We start from the raw sequence: 20,942 nt of genomic DNA on the forward strand, positions 1-20,942 counted from the left end.
AAAAAAAATGAATCACAGTCTGGGAAGTTAAAATTTGAAAAAAATTAATAACCAAACTGATATAACTCTCAAACTAAAAATATGTAATTGTATTGTAGAATGTAAATTCACAGTTTTCTATGTCTACTATAATTTTTGAGTATTATTAACTGACAAAACTGTACTACCAAGCTTCAACAAAAATGTAAAATTTTTTACTGTTCCTATAATGTGAGTTTGGTATTTATTCCCCTTCCAAATTCTCCAACCTATACAAACTTTTTCAATGTAGTCACATTATTTTTTTTAAGCAATGCTAACAAAAAAAGAAAATGAATCAAAAAAGAAGAGGAAGAAGAAGTAATCTACTATGTCAGATGACTTTGATCATGGGGCCAGCCAAAATGAGGACGAAGACGTGGCCCTTGGCTCATGTTCTCAGCAACTGCATCTACCCCTAGAGCCAGCAGAGAAGCAGGTTTCTCCAGAGGAGAAATTCCTGCCAGAAGCAGTTTGGAATAGGAGTTACTCTTTTTTTTTTTTTAATTTTATTTTTTTGAGACAGGGTCTTCCTGTAGCCCCAGCTATCCTGGAACTCACTATGTAGACCAGGCTGGCCTCAAATTCACAGAGATCCACCTGCCTCTGCCTCCCACGTGCTGGGATTAAGGATGTGCACCACCATGCCCGGCCCTATTTTCTTTACTCTTTCCTTGACATGCTATGCTTACCAGATCATAGAATTCAATCACTCAATAGAAATTTACTGTGATTTACTAAATATTATGTTAGATTGGCAATTTGTCTAAAAAGTAAAAAAAAACAAAAGGAGCTTTCATTTTAAGAGGAATATGGAGGAAGACAGAAAATATTTATTTAAAAGAAAATTTGGATAGTATATTAGTTAAGTGCTGTGTAGAAAAATGTTGCTGAGGAGATAAGGACAAGAGGCCATGGGGATAAGTAACAGGTGGCAAAGAGTCTGGCGGACCCATTGGCTTATTCAAAGAGAAAGTCTGGAGAGTTTTAAGCAGAAGGACAGATTCCTGGGGTGATGATAACAGCAGAAGCAGGTAGCTAGGAGGCTATTGCAATTATCAAAGTGAAGTAAAAAACTAGTCCATTAAAGAAGAAACCCAAAGAAATTTCCAGGTCTTACCTAGTAAATATCAAAGAGAAACCAGGGGGAAAGCTAACTGTTTTCTGCTTTCTAAAAGTTTAAATTTTTAAAATTTATTTCATTTTTAAGTGTGTCTGTGTGTGTGTGTGTGTGTGTGTGTGTGTGTGTGTGTGTGTGAGTGCAGGTGCCCACAGAGGCCAGGAGAGGACACCTGGTCCCCTGGAGTTGTAGTAACAGGTGGGTGTGAGCCATGCAATGTGGATGCTGGGAACTGAACTCTGGTCTTCTGCAAGAGCAGTATGTGCTCTTAACCTCTAAGGCATCTCTGCAGTTCCTAAGGTGAGATTTTAAAAATCCTTTCCTGAGATCACTATCCTATTATATAAAGACAGGCTCACTATTATAACAGATGAACTAAAAAAATAAAATACAGAGGTTTAGTATAATTTTTTTACAACTTATATAAACCCTTCTCCTGTTTCATCTTGTGTCTCCACCACATACCACCTACAAGGTTTCCTTCATGCAGAAGAGCAAGCAAAAGGATCTCACTTGGTGAGTGTTGAATGGGACAGGCCTGGAAGTGCCAAGCAATGCCTTACTCAAACTCCATTGCTGAAAAGTTCTATCACCAAATGTAAAATGTAAGGAATGATGAGAAACATTACCTGCTGTGCTCAGGAGAAAACTGAAAAAGATCTCACGAATTATTGGCCGTTATTAATTACAACTCTGAATCAGCATGCGCCCCATTTCTGTTTCTTTTTTTAAAAATTTGTTTGAGAATTTCACACATGCATATGTGTTTTGCTGAAAGCTCACCTCCCATCCCCTCCGTTCCAACTCCTTCCATACACCTTACCACTTTTCCATCCCAACTTCACTCTTTTTGTTTGTGTTTTGAGATAGGGTCTCACTATATAGCCCGGGCTAGGCTGGAACTATGTAGACCAGGTTGGGCTTGACCTCACAGAGATCCACCTGCCTTTGGCTCAAAGGTGTGAACCACCATGCCCAGCCATATGCTCTTTTTTTTTTTTTTTAAATCCATTAAGTCTACTTAGTGTGCATGGTGTAGGACCATCTACTGGAGCTTGGACAGCCAACCAGGGGCTGCACCCCTGAAGAAAACTGACTCTTCCCTCCCCCAACAGCCGCCAGTTGCCAGCAGTTCCTCAGCTAGGAATGGGATTTCATGCCCCTCCCTCACCACGTTGGAATTTTGTCTGGCTTGACCTTGTGCTGTTCTTGTGCATTCAGGCACAGCCATTGTGAATTCATGTATGCAATGGCCCTGTCAGGTACAGAAAACACTGTTTTGCAGCAGCCCTCCACCACCTCTGACCCTCACAGCCTTCCTGCCCTCTCTCTTCCTGGATGATTCCTGAGCCTTGTGGAGGACGGAGTGTGATACAAATGTCTCATTTAGTGCTGAGCTTCCCTAATATCTTATTCTCTGCATTTTGACCAGCTGTGAGTCTCTGTATTAATTTCATCTCCTGCAAAAGAGTTTCTATAATGAGTGTTGAGAGCTACCCCATATAAACCGTCAAAACTACATGTCTCTGCTGGGTGTGGTGGCACACACCTTAATCCCAGCAATCAAATCATCATTAGTAAAGTGGCCCTTAGTTAACATTTGCTGAATGCCAATAATGTTTTGGGAGTAATAAACACCTAGAGGAAGACACTGTTCCTTTCTAAAGGATCAGGTGTAAGAGATTTGTTCTTCAATGTTCTTTTAGCCCTGAGAGGTGGAAGGGAGAAGTGTGTAGTCATCCTGGGCCCCTTTGTACAAGTTGGAATGTTAGAAAATTAAAGAATATGTTTTCTTGAGTCTTTAGGCAAGAATTCATACCCCACTGGCATGGTGTCACATGCCTTTAATCCAGGCATTCAGGAGGCAGAGGCAGGCAGAGCTCTATGAGATTGAGGCCAGCCTGGTCTACATAGTGAGTTCCAGGTCAGGTGGGGTTACAGGGAGACCCTATCTCAAAAAATAAAAATAAAATTCAAGTATCTTTTTTTCCAGGACACCAAGAGGTGCCTTTACAGATTCTACATGATGAAAGGCTATTTGTGTACTTACCATTTTTGCCCACTGTAACTCCTTAAGCCTTTGGAACAAGAAGAAAGCTGAAACAAATGAATTATAAGTGAATGATGTGAAATTTTTTTGGAGGGAGATAGATTGCAAGTCTTGATTCTCCAACCCCCCCCCACCCCCAGGGTATCATGTGTCCTAGACTGGCCTCAAACTCACCGTGTAGCTGAGGGTCATCTTGTACTTCTGATGTGATAGATTGCAAGTCTTGATTCTCCAACCACCCCCCCCACCCCCAGGGTATCATGTGTCCTAGACTGGCCTCAAACTCACCGTGTAGCTGAGGGTCATCTTGTACTTCTGATGCTTCTGCCTCTACCTCCAAGTGTTGGGACTACTGGCATGTACCACGTACTCCAGTTTTCTGCAGTGCTGGGGATCAAAGCCAGGGCTTTGCGCATGCTGGGCAAACATGCTACTAACTGAGCTATACCTCAGTCCCTTAGAGTGGTTTTTCTGCATAATTGCTTTATAACTGAAAATAGAGAACTCATTTTAAATGCATTAGAATGGATATGTAAAAGCAACAGATACTTTTAAATTACATGTGCAAAGCCAGCTCTTGATAGTCTACACCAAAGAAAATGAAATGGATAGTAAAAAGCGATTACTATTTCCTCTGTTTACTTAGGAATTCAGTCACTAGTATAGACTCATCTCTAAGTCTGATTTTTAGAGCTGACCTCCATTGTCATTAATGCCAAGAAGATCTGTAAACATAAACCACATGCATAGAAGAAATAGCTTTTTTAAAAAATACTTTATTATTTTTATTTTATGCATATGCATGTATTGCCTGCATGTAGGTAAGTGCACCCGTGTCATGCAATAGCAGCAGAGGACAGAAAAGGCTGTCGGATCCCCTGGAACTGGAGTTACAGACAGTTGTTAGCTGCCATGTGGGTGCTGGGATTCAAACCCGGGTCTTCTCCAAGAACAACCAGTGTTCTTAACTGCTGAGCCATCTCTCGAGCCCCGAAGGAATAGCTTTAAAGAATACCTCGAACTGCAAAATAAAGAAAAGTCCAGTAACAGCTTAGAATATGTACTATAAAATCAAAGGCTATGTTTTCTGGACAACTAAAGAAAACTTCATTAAATTGTCTTGTTTTATGTATGAGTGTATTGTCTGCATGCATGTAAGTGCACCAGTGTTGTGCAATGTCCACAGGTCAGAAGAGGGTGTCAAGATCCCCTGGAACTGAGTTATGGACAGCTGTTAACCACCATGTGGGTACTGGGAACCGAACTTGGGTCCTCTGCAAGAGCAGCCAGTGCTCTTAACCCTTACACATTGCTGTATCCCTTCCCCCCATTAAACAATCTATCTTGGGGTTACTTCCCTAAGAACTATATTTATTTGTCTTTAACATCTACATTGTATGATTCAACAGTAATTTATTTAGCCATTTATTTATAAATTTATTCTTTCTCGATAAACATTTAGGCTTATAGCCTTTTGATGCTAAAACCAATAGCAAACACATGCATAGTAGGGCCAAACACCATTATAATTCATTGACTCCTCCCACCAATACACAAGAAAGGTAGATGCTATACCCGAGTTTTACAGAGAAGTTGAAGGCATAGAAAGATTTAGTAATTTTCCTTCCCCTCATCTTCCACTGTGGGTTCAATATTTTCATATGCCACTGATAATTGGATTTGGCTATGGCATCCTCTGGCTAATGGGATACTAGCCAGCTTCATGTGACAGAGGCCTTCCATGTGCTCATAGGCTTTGGCTTGGCTTTCATACCTCAGCAATATACTGTAAAATCCCAAACCAGCTGCTGCCTCTTCCCTCATGACTCCAGAGCATATGTGGACTAGACAAACTCTACTCATAACCTAAAGTAGAGCTCTTCAGTTAGGCACAGCCAGAGACAGTTCAACTGAACCAACCTACAGATTTGAGGCCATGAAAATAAATACATACTGATCAGCTACTGAGCTGTGCTAGGCAGTGCTAGTGCAACAATACCTGCATGACAGATCTGCTTTCCAGGATTTATCACTCTTTATCTGAATGGTGCAAGGGCGTCCTAATCATCTCCTCTCTCTGCCCTTCCCTTCCCTTTCCTCTCCATCCCATATTTTATTCTCAAAAGTGTTGTTAGATTAAAATGCCAATCATGGGCTGGAGAGATGGCTCAGTGGTTAAGAGCTTTTGCCATTTACAGAGGACTGGGATTTCAGTTCCCAGCACCCAAATGGTGGCTAATAGTCAAATGTAACTCCAGTTTCAGGGGATCTGATGCCCTCTTCTGGCTTCTATAGGCATTGCCAACAGGTGGTATGCTTACAGACATGCAGGCAAAACACTCAAACAAATTAAAAAAATGAAAAATAGGAGCACATGTCTATAATCCCAGTACTTGGAAGGCTGAGGCAGGAGGATCACAAGTTTGAGTGCAGCCTGGGCTATATAGTGAAAATGCCTCAAAAAACTGAAAAGTTAAAAATTAAGTTAGCCAGATAGTGCCACCTCTCAGAAACTGCTTCCTTGTGCCTTTGACCTCACTTACTGCTGCCATCCTCACTCCAATTCTGCCACACAGGCCTCTTAGCTCTTCTAGGAACTGTGGTCTCCCAGGTATGCTCCTGCCTTCAGCCTTGTAGTTCCCATTGGCTGGAATGCTGTTACCTGGGCAGACACACAGCTTTGCCACCTTTAATACCTTGACTCAAGTACTTCCTTCTGATAGTCTGTAATTACAGCACTCAGGAGTCAGAAGGATCCAAGTTTGAGGACAGCCTAGGATCCCATCCTTTGCTACATGTAAGTCCTTGTCTCATAAAAACAGAACAAGCCAGGTGTGGTGGTATATGCCTCTAATCCCAGCACTCCAGAGGCTGGTGCAGGTAGATCTTTGTGAGATGGAAGCCAGCCTCATCTATATAGCAAGTTCCAGACCAGCTGGGGCTACAAGGGGACCTGTCTCAAAAAACAAAACAAAACCTAAGAAAAAAAACCAACAAGAACCTAAGAAAAACAAAAAAATGAAATGAAACAAGGGCTAGAGAGATGGCTCAGAAGTTAAGAGCACTAGCTGTACTTGCAGAAGACCTGGGTTTGATTCCCAGCACCCACATGGTGGTCAACAACCATCTGTAACATCAGTTTCAGGGAATATGATTCACTCTCTGGCCTCCGTGGGCACTGCACAACCTGGGTGTACTTACATACATGCAGATACTGTATGCAGACATAACACTCATACACATAAAAAAATGAAGTTTAAAAAATAAAATTTAAAAAAAGGAAGTCTGTCGTGTTGCACGCCTTGATCCCAGCACTCAGGGGGCAGAGCTAGGGATATCTCATGAGTTCATGGCCAGTCTGGTCTGCACAGTAACTTCCAGACTAGCTTGGGGGCTACATAGTGAGATACTGTCTCAAACAAAACACAAAAGCTTCCTCTCTTTGAGGCTTTTCCTAAACACTTCAGCAATGCTTCTCCCCACCTCCACAAGTCCCTGTGCCCTTTACTGATTTTTCTTCATGGCATTTATCACAACCTGAACGCAACATAACTTTACTTGTTTATCAATTAATTTTATTGTCATCTCCAACAAGAATGAATGTTCAGTCCCTGAGAACAGAGAATTTTTTGTTTGTTTTGTTGTCTGTTGAATCTTTAGGTCCAGGGGAAATAAAAGTAATAGCAATAAAATATTTCTTTTTTTTCTTCATGGCATTTATCACATGGCATTTTCTTCATGGCATTTATCACAACCTGAACGCAACATAACTTTACTTGTTTATCAATTAATTTTATTGTCATCTCCAACAAGAATGAATGTTCAGTCCCTGAGAACAGAGAATTTTTTGTTTGTTTTGTTGTCTGTTGAATCTTTAGGTCCAGGGGAAATAAAAGTAATAGCAATAAAATATTTCTCTTTTTTCTTTTTATTTTATGTGTCTGAGGGCAGGTATGTTAAGTGCATTATGTGCATGCAATGTCCATAGAGGCCAAAAGAGGACATCAGATTACCTAGACCTGGAGGTGCAGGTGGTTTGTAGCAGCTATGTGGCTGCTGGAATAGAAACCCAGGTCCTCTGTGAGAGCAGCAGGTGCTCTTAATTGCTGAACCATCTCTGCAGCCCTACTCAAATATTTCTTAAATCAATAAATCTAGTTAAGCTCCTGAATGTTTGAAATTTCATATAGATAGAAACACTAACAGATTCAAAACAATTGTCTTTAATTTCCAAAGGGTTTTGGCACTAGGGCAGGGAATGCAAGCTCTCTTGGCTTTCTTTTTGAAGGAGGGTGATTCTGGAAGGAGGCTCAGTTTTACTTCTTGGTTTTGCTGCAGAAGCAGGTACTTCTAGACTTGCATTTTGCCTTCCTGCTATTATGCTCTGATTAGAAATCGTTACAAAAGTTAGTAAGGTTATGACCATACCCAAGACTAGAGAAGCTTAAAAAAAAAAAAAAAATCCAGTGCACATACAGAGGCTTCCCTTCCTTTATTCATTCCGCTCAGCACTTCCAATCCAACAGTCACTGAAGGAGATAAAGATACAGGAGTACTTTGTTCCCTGCACCAGTTGCGGTTACTAAACTGGAAAAAAGTCGACTGAAGTTTCATACAATCTGTTCTTCATTTCCTTAAAACCTCCCTAAGCCCCAAATATTCAGTGATTCACCATTTCTTAATAAGTAGGGGATGAAGCTGTCTCTAATGGGGCATCTCGGTCAGGCCTCCATTTTAGAGGTCAACGCGTCTGGTCCCTCCTTTCGCGAGCAGGGGTGCTCTCCTTTTCCCCTCCCTCTCTTCCAGCTGCGCCCCCATCCACGCTGCCGCCAGGTCTTCCTCGCCGCAGTTTCCTGCAATTCATCGAGTCAGGCATGACGACAGTTTCCACGTTTTTTTTTGTTAAAGCATGGTGACCCCAAGTGAGGACACCCATGCTCACAAAGAAAAGCAATCACTAGGACGACCAGATTCGACCCCGGAGCCGAGCCAGGCAGTGCGCAGGGTGCGGGGCAGCGGCGCGGGAGGCGTGCGGTGCTCGCTGGCCCCTGGAGGCGGCTGCGGCTCCTTCCTCCGACCCCTCAGTGGCACCTGGCTGCGGCGGGCGGGAGGGCGCAAGGGCAGGCGGTGCCGCGTGACGCGCTGGGCGGGGAGGGCCGGCAGGTGACACCCCAAGGCCTCCGCCCCTCGCAGCCTAATCGGCGGCTGGGGCAGCAGGGGCCGCTGTGAGGAGCCGCTCGCGCCGCCTTCCACTCCGTGCTCCCAGCTCTGCCCCTGCGCGGTGAGTGCCGGCTGCCGGGCTGTGGGCTCTGGCGCGGCTTTCCGGACGTGGAGGACTGCAAGGGAGAGAGCGCGAGCTGCAGGGTAGGGCGCGGGGACACGCGTGGGGCCGGGAGCCGGGCCAGGCCCTTGGGCGAGTCCGGCGCACCGAGGACCGCCTCACCTGCCCGCCTGGAGCCCGGCGCCCGGCGTCCCCCGGGAAGGTCGCCGCCCGCCCTCCCGGGGCGGGCGCAGAGGTGACTGCGGGTGGGACCCAGGAGAGAAAGAACTGCTCGACCCTGGCCACCAGAGGTACTTTCCCGGTTCGGGACCTGGCCTCGCCAGCCTCCTCTCCCCGCATCTTCTGGGTGCTCAGTCCGTGTGCTCCCTGGGAGCAGCATCCTGTTCCTGGCGGCTGCTGCGGGCCAGGGAGGGAGAATGAGTCCACAGAAGTGGAACAGGTCGTTCGGGTGATGGACTGGGAAAGCCTGACAATGCTGTCGTCCTGGGTGTCGGGCGGTGGGAAATGAATGGGCCTTTCCGCTGATTCAAACTTACCGGATGCGGAGGAGCGCTTTTTGGAACTCCCTGGGGAACTCGGGGCGGGGAGGAACCTGGCTTGCTCTCTGCCCAGCTCCCCATGCTATCTGGCCAACAAATCCCGGTCCAACCAGGTCTTCTTTTAGCGACCCCGCTTGCCTACTGATCTTTCTGTTGCTGAAATAGCCCCTTTGGAAAGCTTTCAGCTCCCAGGTCACCCTTTATTTTACTCCCTCCTTTTATTGTTTTTCTGCCCTTACAGTCATCAATGCCTTGTGAATGCTGCCACCTTATTTCCCTAATTTGAAGCCTAAGCTCAGGTAGAAATTTTTCTCCCCAAGGTCACTCAAGACTGGTAAAATCCTGCCCCATGGCAAATGCTATCAAGTACTTGTGTGCCAGGCTTGGATCTAATTACTTAGCGCTGTCAGTTTTCAGTGATCCTGTTAAGTAGATACTATGTTCAATTTATCAATGAGGAAACAGGCACCCAGAGGCCCCGTCTATAATAGCAGTAGGATTCAGGGCTCGAACTCCATCCAGCCTAGAAGCTTTTAGTTACTGTGCTAGTTCGCTGCATCTGGAGTTCCTTTCGTGGTCCCTACTGTCCTGAAGCGCTTGGCAGTTTCAAACATCGTTGTCCAAATCTCAATCTCTGGCCCTTATTCCCTCTTGTGTGCTTTTGTACTACAATAGTTGAAGCTGGTGTGTGTGCTCCCAATTTCTCACTCCCTCTCCCTACCTCGCCCTCCTGGGGAATGAACCACCTTCTTCCCTCTTCAGATAAGCTACAAGCCCAGCCCTCAAAAGAAAGAGAAAGAGAGAGAGAAAGGAGAGAAGGAAGAAAAATTAAGGGCTGGTTGATAGGCTGATTGAGTGATTGATTTTATGCAACTTTATCTCTCAAGTCTGCTTAGCATGACTTAAGTTTCCATATCTCTGTGTCTTTTCAATTTAGTCCAACCTCCCTCAGTACACAGTACCATACTCCATTTGGACTTGTCCTGAGACTTCACAAAGCTCCTGTAGATGATTTCTGGCCCTGCCTTATGGCATTGGCCTTTAATCCCAGCACTCAGGATGCAGAGGTAGGCGGATCTCTGTGAGTTCAAGGCCAGCCTGGTCTACATAGTCTGTTCTGGTCAGCTGGGGCTGCAAGGAGACCCTAACTCACCCCCACCAAAAGAAGATGATTTCTATTACTATTGTCCTAGTCACCCAAACTCAAAACTCAGCAGTCCTAACTCATGTTACCACCTCCTGAGTATGAAATGTTTTATTCAACTTTCATGTGGTCTTGTTTGCTTTCATCAGTCTTAGCCTGTGGGCCACCCCATCAACTCCTCACCAGGCCCTCCTCTTCCCCACTCTGAACACACATTTATCACTTATCGTATTCATATTTCTTTTATATATATATATACACACACACACACACACATACACACACACACTTGGAAACAGGGTCTCATGTATCCCAACCTGGTCTAGAACTCAGTATGTAGCAGAGAATGATCTTGAACTTCGAATTCTCCTGCCTCCCAAAGGCTGGAACTACAGGGTTATGCCACTACTCCTAGTGTTATGCAGTGCTGGGGATCAAACCCAGGACTTCATGCATGCTTGGCAAGCACTCTGCCAGCTAAACCACATCCCCAGCCAATACCTATTTCTAATATTGGTTATCTTCTTTAGTGTTTGCTTTCTTTGAGATCATGAGAAATGTAGGACATTATATCATCAGACTTATGCCTAATAGTTGCATAATAAATGTTTGTAGAATATATTACAGTAGGAGCTAAGGTGGCACAGGTGCAATAGGTTTCACGATGGTGGATATTAAGCTAGTTTTGGAGGATATATGAGTTTGAATCAGGGGAGCTGGCAGACAGTGTTGATGAGGGAGAGGAAAGCTTCTGCCCACTGTATTGCCATAGCCAGGTGCCCAGTTATCCTAAGCATTACATTTCGAGATGTGATGAAGGAGGAGTGAATCAACAGGAAACTGAAACTCAAAATGAAAGAAACAACAGAAAGTTTTCTTAAAATAACCTTCTTCATTAGAAAATATAGCACATGCATAAGTGAACAGATTAAGTTGGATGGGGCAGCAGCCTGGACAAACAGGAATGGTTTCACAAAATGTGTGAGTGATGTGGGTCTGAACTAAGGAGAGGCAGTTCCCAGAAAGAATTGATTGTGCATGGTAAGGTTTGAGGCAAGGGGAAAAGACTGGAAGGCTGCACAAAAATGGTGAGATTGAGGGACAGCAGGAGAGTTCAGCATAAATCTACCTGTGTGAATATTTTGCTGTTTTGCCTTTGTTTTTTCTTTTTTCTGTGCATGTTTTTCTGTATCATGCACCATGTACAGTTTTAGTGTTCTGTATTTTCTGTGTAACACAAAGGCAGCACTTTCATCTGAACCATTTTGAATACTTACTGTTCTGCATTATAGTTCAATAATTCGAATGCTTTTTTTTTTTTCCTTTTGTGATGCTGGGGTTGAACCCAGGACTTCACACATGTTAAGTAAGCACCGTCCCACTGAGCTACATTCCCAACCCTACTTAACTAATACAGGTAGATTAACAACAATTTATAAACCATGTAAATTATAAAAATCATATAAAATATAAACCATGTAAATTTTAATAATCATTAACTTTGAAGATATATCATTTTGCAAATTGAGGATTGTTTCCTAGAAACAGTACTCCAGAAGTGAAACTGCTTTGTTATAGATACTATGGTCATTTTGCAGTATGCCCTGTCATATTTCTGAAAAAAAAAAAAAAATAGAGTGGGTACATAGTGCCTATCTTTTCTCTCTGGGAAGTAACAACAGTTCAATTCAATAGAAATGGTACATTGTTTTTGGTCTTGTCTAACAATCTTGGTCAGTGTACATTTTTCAGCTTGGCTTTTATTTCTCATGCAGTTTAAACATTTTGTATTGTGCGTTCTGCTATAAATGACTTCTTCCATGTCTTCTTATAAATGAAAAAAAGAAATAGTATTTTGTTGGTGGTGGTTCTGTAGGGCTTCCCTAACAAAGTATCACAAGATGGGTGACTTCAAGCAACAGAAATGTATTGTCTCTTAGTTCTGAGGCTACAGGGTTAAAAGCAGAGTGCAGCATTGTCTGAGAGCTCCCAGAGAGTCTGCTCCATACCCTTCTCCTGGCTTCTGGTGACAGCGGCAGCCCTTGGCAGTCCTTGGCTCCTAAAGGCCATTCATCTCTGTCTCTGGCTTCACATGGGAGCCTTTGTGCCTCTGTCTTCACATGGCCACCTTCTTATAGGAAACCATTCATATTGGATTGAGGGCCAAACTGATTCCAGTACAACCTCATCTTAACCAGTTACATCTTCAAACATTTCAAACAATGTCATATCCTGAGCTAGTGGTTAGGACTTCAACATCTCATTTGAGGGGGAGACACAGTTTAGTTTAGGAGTTACATAGGAATCTTGTAACACAGTGGAATGCACACAAAAGAATGTCTGTCCTCAAATAATTTCTAATTAAGTTTAGGTAATAGACCTTTTCCTGATTTATTTTCTGAGATGTACCTCTTGTGCAAACATTAATTTTAAGTTAATTTTAGAGCCATTGTAATTATGGTAGCATGTCAAACTGAGAAATAACCTGGAATTTCAGTAACTCATATCCTATGTTATTAAATGTATTATAAACAGATTTTTGGAGAGGAATATTTCTTATATGTGTTTATGTGAATCATCCAAGTGCATGGCACGGGTGCACTTACGTACATGCAGGCAATACACTAATACACATAAAACAAAAGTAATAAGTAAATTATTTAAAAAAGAGGTAGACATACCATCTCACATAGTTCTTGATTATTATTCAAATGACATTTTTCTACAAAGGACAACGTGTGCAAGGATGGGGGAAGAGGAACTTGTATACTGCTCTTAGGAATTTTTAGGAAAAACATCTAAAATAGAATACTGTGTGATCCAGTTATACCACTCTTGGGAATATACATGAAGGACTGTGAGTCATCATGCCACAGAGACACCTACACATCATGTTTACTGCTGTACTGTTCATAGGAGAGTAGCTGAGAACTAGAACTAGCTTAGATGTCCATATACACAATGGGCTATTTCCCATCACAAAGAGAAGTGAAATCATGACATTTGCAGTAAAATGAATGGAACTAGAGATCATAATGTTAAGTGAAATAACCTAGATACAGGAAGAAAAATAATATGTGTTTTCTCTCATGCATAATGTAGATTTAAATTTATATATATGTGTGTAATATGTATGTGTGTGGGTGTAGACACTGAGAAGGGAGGAAGAGAACTTAGGGAGGGGAGGGGTCAGAAAGAGGGCAATGGAATACTTGTGGCATGAGGGACTAGAGAGCAGGGCAGGGACTCTGGCAAGGTCAGTTAAGGAGACAGATGATTTTAAACCAAGTATAAGGACATGTATGAGAATGCTGTAATGAAACCCATTTGTATCTCAACTCGTGTGTGCAAGTGCATGTGTATGTTTGTATGTGGGGGCATACATTTGCCATGATGTACCTGTGAAGGTCACAGGACAACCTCAGGTGTCTGTCCTCACCTCCCACCTTTAAGACAGGTTTCTTGCTTATTGCTGTGTATGCCAGGCTAGCTGGTTCACAGGCTTCCAATTCTCGTATCTCCATGCCATTCCTGCATCCTGTCCTAGGAGCACTGGGATTACAAATGTGGACTACCACACCTGGATTTTACATGGCTTCTGAGGATTCAGATTCAGTTTCTCACACTTCTTCAGCAAATACCTTACCCACTGGGCCATCTCCCCAGTCCTTGTATGCCAGTTTAAAAATTATTAAAAGGGGCTTGGAGTGATGGCTTAGTGGTTAAGAGCATTGGCTGCTCTTGCAGAGAACCCAGGTTCAGTTCCCAGCACCCACATGGTGGCTAACAACCATCCATAACTCGAGTTCCAGGAGATCCAATGCCCTCTTCTGACCTCTGTAGGCATTGCATGACACAGGCAATACTTTCATACACATAAAATAAAGATAAATAAAATTTTAAAATTAATAAGAAATCAGTTTTCATGTAACTTACAAGTTTTCCAGGTTAACGGCAAATCAGTGTGGAGCAGCAGCTGCTCTAATCATAAATAACAACACAGATTCTTACCTTCTGTAAGGTAGAGTGTGAAACCTAGGCAAAGTTGGGGCACTTCACAAATTGCATACTGAGCAAACATTTGGGTGTACACTCTGTGCCAAGCAAAAAGGCTGGCAGGATCCTGAATTCCACACAGGGTAGTGTGGGTTAGAGGGACAATGTGATAGACAGTGCTGCCATACACAGATGGGATGAGGCAGGTGAAACAGAGGCAGACTAGTAGCTCTCCTGGACTCAAGGAAGAGTTTGGAACTGGGCAGATGAGAAGTGCCTGAGAGATAGAACACGAAATTCAAGCAGAGGGAATGCAGATGAGATCTAAGAACTAGAATCTCTCTCTCTCTCTCTCTCTCTCTCTCTCTCTCTCTCTCTCCCCCTCCTTCTCCCTCCCTCTCTCTGTCTCTCCTTGCTCATACATGTGTTCATGCATATGGAGGCTGGAGGTTGACATCAGCTGTCTTTCTTGATCATCCTCCACTTGAAATATTTTTGCATAAGAACATGAGATGAGTTTGTCTAGACACACAGTTACCAAGTTTACAGAGAGCCTACTGAAGAGTTTTGGTTTTATCCCAAAGTCAGTGGGGAGCCTCTGGAGAAACGGGAGGGCCCTGTGAAGATTTGTGTGTATAACCCAACCCTCTGGTGTTTGCCACTTGGGCTTTGTGAACCGCTCCCAGACAGGTTCTATCTTCTTTGTCTGATCTGGACAGGACTGCCACCTTCACTGTTGACATTCACTACCTGGCTTATCCTCAGCTCGTTTACAAGTTTTGGAATAGAAAACAGCAGCAGAAGCTTTCTTTGTGCCTCTGTGCTCACATGGGTGTTAAATCTGCATTTAAATTGGAAATCACTGATTCTGAGGGAGAAATTTGGGGTGTCTTTCAGGCATCAGTATTATCTACAAAGAAGCACTTTATGTGAAGCATATTAAGTCAGCTACTATTTACTATTAAATATTATTAAAATATGGGCAATGGGTAAACCATTAAAAATTAAGTATTGGTCAGGTATGGTGGTGCTGGTCTTTAATCCCAGCACTCAGGAGGTAGAGGCAGGCAGATCGCTGTGAGTTCAAGACCAGCCTGGTCTACATAGTGAGTTCCAGACCAGCTGGGGCTACAGGGAGACCCTGTCTCAAAAAGATCCCCCCCCCCAATTAAGTATAGTTAGTATTTTAAAGATATATTAGGTGGCTTATGTGCAACTGCCATTTCTATAGATAAAGAAATGGTTGGATGTTGGCAGTTTGCATGTGGTTCATCCAAAAAGTGATGTGGTTCTATTAAAATCTAACAGGTTAATTTAATAGGGCTGTACTTCATCTCCCTATAAGCATACTGGGCAGTGACTAGGCATGATGAATGCTGGCTTCTAGTAACCTGTTCCCACCCAGCTGCTGGGCTATTTGCTCAACAAGAGTATTTATGTATTTATTGTAAAATCTTTGGTTCCAGTTACACTTGTTGCAATAGGTAATATAAATAAGTGTGTAAAGAAATTAAGCATAACTGCAACAGGAAAGAGTACTATTGTTTTGGTTAAAAAGCACATTGAATTCTTTGGAAAATTCCTACAAAAGTGAGCCACTAAAAGATTGGTCAGGAAAACTATAAAAGATCAAAAAGAAAGTTGTAAAAATTTGAAAGTTAATATCCTGCACTTGCCTTATAAGCATCGTCTTTATTTTACTATTTTTGATCCACTTAGAAAATTAAAAGCAGGACAACATTGTTGAAGGCTCTTTCTCAAGGAAGATCTTTGAACTGCTTTGGAAAACAATGATACATATTTTTATATTTTTAAGGTAAGGAAAATATCATGTACATATATTATTTAAAATTTCATTTTTAACTTTTTAAAAGTTAATCAACCAGAAGCAGTTGAAATTGCTGCTGCTATCTGAAATAATTTGTGCTATACTATAGAAAATAGTTGGAACTTTTATTTCTGGAGTTAATCTCTCTGCTTACAGTAGTAAAGGCAAAATGAATCTTTGCCATCGGGGATGTAATTCACCAGCGTGTGGACAGATTTTCTTTTTCACTGCACAACATCCCATCCTGATGGTTTGTAACCAACTTGTACTTCTTATTTTAAGTTTGACTTTTGACATCTATATGGCATTTAAATTCACTTTTTTTTTGTCTTTTTGAGACAGAGTCTCCCTGTAGCCCCAGCTGGCCTGGATTTGCTATGGAGACCAGACTGGCCTTGAACTCCCAGAGATCCACCTGCCTCTGCCTCCCCAGTGCTGGGATTAAAGGCGTGTGCCACCACACCAGGCTTAAATTCACTTTTAATAATGTGAGCCAATATATAGAACTGAGAGCTCATTCTTACCTGCCTTAAGAAGCCTACATGAGAGTTGAAAGCAAAAATAAATATTATAGCCAGAGTTTATTAAACTTGACAAAGGACATTGTGTGTCACCATGCTCAGCTTGAGAACTTAGTGCTGTTAATCTGACAGGCTGAATTGGGAAAGATGTTGCTTATTCCAATTCCAAATATCATGGAAGTATAGTCATTTTTTCCTAAACCATTAACAGGTTAATGAAAAAATCCAAGTTATAAAATGAAAATAAATGAAAGTTAATGTTGCAATAACAACATTTATTGAGCACTGACTATATGCTAGGTGCTCTGCTAATTTCTACATATATTTTATCTCACTTAATAGTCACAAAAGCCCTCTGAGGATGATTAGACTGCTCCCATTTTTAAAGAAGGAAACCTGGGATTTGGCTTTTCTTTTCTCAGAACTGTCTTACCCAAGGGGCTAAGAAGTAAAGTCTTTGCTGGACATAAGCATATAGATCAGTTTTAAAAGAAATGATAGGGTATTTTAAGCTTCAAAAATCCTTAGAGGTCATTTAGGCCAATCAGCTTTGCAGGTGAGAACCCTGAGGCCCGGCTAGGTTCAGTCACTTGGTGGCCAAGGCCACAGACCTAGTTAGCATGCTGGGAGCAGAGTCAAGTACTTTGGAGTGCAGCCCAGGTGCTTTTCCAACGTAGGGTTGTTTTCTCCTTGTTATGTCTGAATATGACTTTATCCTGAGTTATTCTATAGCCCCTAAATTACCTGACTCCACCCTTGTCTACAGTGAACATTTGCTTTCCTGTTTACAGGTAGGAAAGTTGCATCTAAGGCCATACAGTGATATGCTTAGTCCTAAAGCTCACACGAACCACAGCAGCAAGTGTTAAAGAAGGAAATCTATTATCACAGTCCATTGGAGGATTAAAGCATCCAGCCCAAGCCAGGGGTTTTTTCTTCATCTCATCATGTTCTTCCTTTCCTCATTCTCTGACCTTAGGGCCTGTGGTTGTCCCTGTTGAGTGATGTCTGAGTGTCTCATGGGAGTGACATTTGTGAGGTTGGGTAGAGATGAGGCCTAATGGTATTAGCTACTACTTTCCTATGCGTTCCTTAAAAATACCTGTTAAACCTCAAGTTGGCTTTCCCCTACTTTATCAGGCTAGCTCCTTCACAACTGGCAAATGTGTTTTGCTCCTCAAATCTTATTGTGTGATTATGTGCCTTTTTTATTTTTATTTTTTGAGGCAGAGTTTTCCATGACCCAGACTGGCTTCAAAATCTCTGAGTAGCCAAGGATGACCTTGAACTTTGGCTTGTACCACCACACCTTGTTTCTGTAGTCTTGGGGATCTAACCCCGGGCTCTGTGCATGTTAGGTAAGCACTCTACGTGCTGGGTTACATTCCCAGTTCTGGTATGTGCTCTTAATTCTAGAAACCAAGAGTCTATGACTACAAGAAACTGAAGTGATTTTTTTGTTCGCCAAGGTCTTCTGAGTGATGAGTGGCAGACCTTGGTCTAGAATACAGATACTCTGACCATATAGCCTATTACTTATTACTTATTACTCATGTTTAGAAAAAAGGGTTGTTGGAAGATCTAGTTCATACACTTATTGACATAGGAAGACTATAGTTTATATATGATTATATATAAATTACATTCCACTTTTTTCAAGCAAGACTTGAAATGTTTATGGTAGTATACTATGATCTCAGCATAGAAGGGAGGTAAATTTAGGTACTGCACTTGTGATAAATGGAGGAGTAAGTGGCACCTCTTGACTTGCTTTTGGGTAATACTTTCAACAGCATTTTTACCAAAGATGAAAATATATTCTGCGAATTAGCATTTGTTCCTGGTAACTCACTTATGAACATTAATAAAGTAATAACTGTTTTGCAGGTGTCAGTGAAGTAAACTCTCCAAAATAATTTCTCCAAAGGCTCCAGGGCAGGGTTAACCAGGTCTGCACCTCTAGCAGCAAGCAGAATGGAGTCTCTCAAATTTGAGTTTCATCAGTAGATGGCTTCAGAGGGTCCAGACACCCTCAAAAGCATTAGAATTACGCATATAACTAATCTGTAAGGACTGTCCCATAACATCATAGACTGATGGCTTAAAAGCTATTTTTTTCAGAGAGGCATGAAATAGTATACAGAAATTGCCGAATAAAACGGAAATGGCTGTAAATACAGGATTAACTTTAATGCTAATGTTGTGATTAGGCAGGTAACATTGACACAAGTCACCTATGTCAACCTTAACTATGTCAAGGACAGTCAGTTCTGCATCATGGTGTATTTCATGTGTGTGTGTGTGTGTGTGTGTGTGTGTGTGTGTGTGTGTGTATGTGTGTGTATGTGTGTGTATCACTTATTTACTCATTCATTCAATCATTTTGGGAGGTGGAGTTTGCTTGCAGAGTAGCAAACTTCCTTATGACATATTTATACATAGTTTTGATTGGCCCCCTCACCTCTTCTCTCCCATCTCCCTTGTCTCCATCCCCATCTGAGCCCTTCCATCCCTAGTGTATTTTGAAGATTTCTACTTTAGGCTGACCCAAGATCCTCCTACCTCTGCTTCCCAAATTCTGGGATTACAGGCATGAGCCTCTATATCTGGCCAAGGCTTCTATTTTTCAAACATTAAGTTTGTATCTTCTTGCTATGTGCAAGACATGGGGGACCTATAAACCTAGATGCCATCCCTAATTCTCAGTTTTTCCTTTATCTGGTGCCCACATTCAAATTAGCAATAATCATCTTAACTCTCCACAAAATTGTTCCTGAATCCATCCATTGCAAGGAGCTGCTAATCCTACTGCCTTCCTCTAATCAATTCTCTACCAAGCAACCAAACTAATTTTTAAAAACAAGTTGAGATCAGGTGTCTGTTGTGCTTAAAAGCTTATGGCAAGTTTTGGTTTTGCAAAACAGTTCTGAAGATGGTGGTGCTGATGTTTGAAAGTATTTGGTGCCAGTGAACTCTTGTATAGTTAAAAACAATGAAGATGGTGAATTTTGAATTATATGTCTTTACTGTGTTTAAAGGAATGAAAAAAAATACTTATATGTGCTGGATAGCTTTAGTTGTCAACTTGACACATGTGGGTAGAGGGAGCCTCAGTTGGGGAATTGCTTCCATTGAACTGGCCTGTGGCCATATCTGTGGGATGCTTTCTTGATTGTTGAGTGATGGGGAGGGCCTAGCTCACTGTGGGCAGTGCTACCCCTGGGCAGGTGGTCCTGTATTGTATAAGAAAGCAAGATGAGCATGGGCCAGGGAGCAAGCCAGTAGGCAGTGTTCCTCCAGAGACTATGCTTCAGCTCTTGCCTCCAGGTTCCTGCCCTGAGTTCCTACTTTGGGCTCCCTGATGAACTGTGACCTGGGAGATATAAGCCAAATACTTTCCTCCCCAAGTTGGTATTGTTCAGAGTGTTTTGTCACAGCAATTGAAAGCAAACTAAATTTAGAATTACATGTCTTTACCTTGTTTAAAGAAATGAAAAAAATACATATATTACTTAAATAAATAGCTTCTGATGGTTTCCTCTAACACATAGACTAGAACCCTGACTCCTCATCGACATGTAAAGATCCTGTTTGCCCATCTCTGAGCCATTGTGTTCTGTTTCTGTTCCCTGAACAGGGTTTATTCCTGCCTTAGGGCTTTGCTGTTGTCTCCCTCTAGACCTTTTAGCCCCAATAATGTGCCCTTGATCTTTCTAATTACCATCAGCTGTTGAAGCCTCTGCCCTCCAGACCTTTTAGCCCCAATATCTTCCTGTGTCCTTGATCTTTCTAATTACCCTCAGTTGTTGTGGCCTCTGCCCTCAGTTGCCTTGCCACATCACCATGATGATTCATTTCTTCATAACTTTTGCCTCCATTGCTCTTAATTATGTATAAATTTATCTTTGCTTACTTGTGTGTCTCACCACAAGAACATTAGGAAATCTTCATATACCTCCAGTATCAAGAAGGGTGCTTGGCACAGCAGGTGTCAAATGTGTTAAATACATGAGTGGAAGACAAGTCCCAAGGCAGTTATCAGCAGCCTTGAGTTGTGCTTATGAACAAAGACTTTAAAGTCTGACAGAGAGTGGCAACTAACTCTGCTCTAAGTAAAATGACACTTGGAGGTGGAGGGAATGATATTGGGAGCAGAGTCAACTAGCCTTGCAGAATTGAGGAGCTCTAGGCTCAGCAACAGTATTTTTTTTGTTTGTTTGTTTTGTTTATTAGAAGAAGCATTTCATTACAACAGCATTAACCTATTCAATAACATTTTTCTGAGCTAGGGTACAGCGCTTTCAAAATTGGCTGTATATTTTTAGGTTTACAGATGAATTATTACGCTTGTACAATCTTTTACTCATTATAAACACTATAAGACATAAAATTAAATGAGGTTTTAACATTTAAAAAAGATCTCCACTTCGTTGTTCAAATACACA

At 42.1% G+C, this 20,942-nt stretch overlaps 1 protein-coding gene across 3 annotated transcripts in view; it reads left to right on the forward strand.

The window, feature by feature from the left end:
* Positions 1–8,393: 8,393 nt before the first annotated feature.
* The window catches only part of Elovl7 (ELOVL fatty acid elongase 7), an 83,070-nt gene continuing 70,521 nt past the window's right edge, over positions 8,394–20,942 (forward strand). The window contains exon 1 of one of the 3 annotated variants that reach the window (XM_029557961.1): positions 8,394–8,469. The gene's annotated coding sequence lies outside the window, so the exon portion shown is untranslated. Of the gene's footprint in view, positions 8,553–8,634; positions 8,760–20,942 lie in introns of those variants that run through there. The other 2 variants (XM_008821580.2, XM_029557964.1) reach the window with 2 other exon arrangements.

Source organism: Nannospalax galili, unplaced genomic scaffold (assembly GCF_000622305.1).
Source record: "Nannospalax galili isolate Female #2095 unplaced genomic scaffold, S.galili_v1.0 scaffold751, whole genome shotgun sequence".
Taxonomy (NCBI): Eukaryota; Metazoa; Chordata; class Mammalia; order Rodentia; family Spalacidae; genus Nannospalax; species Nannospalax galili.